The sequence below is a fragment of the Fragaria vesca genome, linkage group LG3 (assembly GCF_000184155.1).
Source record: "Fragaria vesca subsp. vesca linkage group LG3, FraVesHawaii_1.0, whole genome shotgun sequence".
Lineage (NCBI taxonomy): Eukaryota > Viridiplantae > Streptophyta > Magnoliopsida > Rosales > Rosaceae > Fragaria > Fragaria vesca.
The window spans coordinates 11,795,615-11,798,036 of record NC_020493.1 but is presented as its reverse complement, the minus strand read 5'-3'; positions in this window follow the sequence as shown (position 1 = coordinate 11,798,036).

Sequence of the window (2,422 nt, the reverse complement as noted above, 5' to 3'; positions counted from 1 at the left end):
GACAGAATAATCTCCTCATCAAGCTCTACAACTTTCTTAACCAGCACATCACCCAATTCCAAGCCTAACTAGGCTAATCGAACGAAAACATCCTAAAAGCCCTAGAAAATTCAACTCCACATTTCTCCTTACCTAGCTCAAGAGGGAGTGAGCTGATTGGAGGGGTTGTTGCACGGGAGGAGGGCTACAAAACGAGCCAAGGATCACCGGTTTTGGTGGCCGGAGGAGGGAGTTCCGACGGCCGGAAGTTCGGGGCAGCCTAGCCTTTCGGGCGGCACCGCTCTCTCACGGCGGCTCTAAGGGGGCTGTCACCGGTCCTGGAAGATAGCTGGGTCGGAGACCGATCGATTGGGACCGGTGCGGCGGTCTGGGGCGGCCGGACGGCGGCGGTCGGGCGGCGAGAAGTTTCCAGCGGGGGAGAGGCTCGGGAGGAAACCGGGAAGAAGAGAGGAAGAAAAAGAAAAAGTGAGGGCTAGGTTTGGGCCTGACCAACCCGGTCCATCACCTATATAACAACCCAATTCCAAAAATAAAACACCCCGAAAATAATACCCGAATAAAAATTACCTTTTACTAGCTAAAATTTACCATTTTTACCGTCGTCGTATTTTCCTCATACGAATAATCCTCCGCACATAATCGTCCCCGAAACCCCTCTAGGGACCAATTAAACTATTAACTCAATGATCGAGACGGTAAAATTCTTATTATAATCACGCTAGTAAATAAGGTAAAAATATAAGGGTCGGGATGTGACAAAGGGTTTAGAAGGTTTGAGAGAGATGAAAATGTTCCGGAGGGTGGAAGATGGTTTGGGAAGGAAAGAAGAGAAATGGATAAATACGGGGAGAAGTATAAATATGTAAAGATGAAGAGGCAAAATCAGAAAACGCCGATAGAAGGTTTTAGGAGGTGAGGTACTGTACACTTCGACTAAAGGGCATCGGGGAAGGAACCTTAGAGCAGTTGAAGACATATCTTCTTCCTTGTCAGCTTTCATACACCCTTTGGGCTTGTTAATTGGGTCAAAAGTCTTGTACTACCTTAGGCCCAGACATTTCTTTGGGCTTATATTATTTTGGTTTTTCTTTATTTAATTATTTTATATTTTACCCTTTTAAAGGTGTTATAGATTTCTTTACGTGTAATTGTGTGTGTTTGTGTACATATTTATTTATTTTTTAGTTTAAAAAATTGTCACCTGTCAAAAAGTAAAAGAAGAAAGAATTTTCTTTGTTACTTAAAATTTAGTTCTTATTGTTTTAAATGTACTTAACTAATTGTAAAACTAACTAATTAAGTTCTGAAAGTGAACATTATCTCAAAACTAGACCTTCTAAAAAATATCATGAATGTGGCATATTTATAGAATTCGTGTTATGTTGGAAAATGGAACTGTAACGTGCCCTATTGTGGTGTAATTTGTATAGTAAGTTATATGTAAGTGTACATCTTTATAAACCAACTATATCTAGCGAATAAATTTTTAAAAATCAGCCGTACAATGTGATCGATATAATGAAATACAGTTATGGTAGAGAAATCACATGTTTTCGATAACGGTTAGACTCTGATCAAGGTGGTCAACTCTATTTACGTTTATGCTTCCTTATGGGAAGCTTTATTTTGGGAAGGTAAACCTCCCCAAATTTTTATATAGGCTACTGCATCTCATGTATGTGAGAGTGTGTGAGCAGAATAATCAACCAAAATAAGTCACAAAAAGGTAGGTAAGAGCGTTTTCGTGAAATAAGTGACATTGATTTAGGGTTGACCGCGTTAATTGATGCCCAAACGTTATTGAAAATAGGTGAATTTTTTTTTATTTTACATGTTTAAGTGTACTGATTACATCAGACAGTCGAATTTTCGTTTTGTGAACTTTAGTCATTGAAACCACAACATGCATATTAATATGGTATAACTTGTTTAGTGGGTTATATACAAGTGTACATCTTTATAAACCAACTATATCTTAAGAATCAAATTTTAAAAAATAGGTTGTAGGATGTGATCGGTATAGTGAAATACGGCTATGGTGGAAAATTCAATCATTTTCGATAATATTTGGACCCCAATCAAGGCGGTCAACTCTTTCTACGCTTCTAATTCCTTAAGAGGAACCCTATTGTTGGGATTTAAATTTTCCTAAATATTTATATGGGCTACTTCACCTCATATATGTGAGAGTGTGTAGGTCAAAGAATTGACCAAAATAAGTCATGAAGGTATATGTAAAAGCGTTTTCGTATAATAACTGATGTTGATCTAGGGTTGACCATGTCGATCGATACCCCAATATTATCGAAAATAGGTGATTTTTTTTCTTTTACATGTTTTAGTGTGTTAATTACACTACCAGGACAAGTACTTTAGCCGACGAAATATTTTCGTCGGCCTGTTATCCTAATTCGTCGGCTAA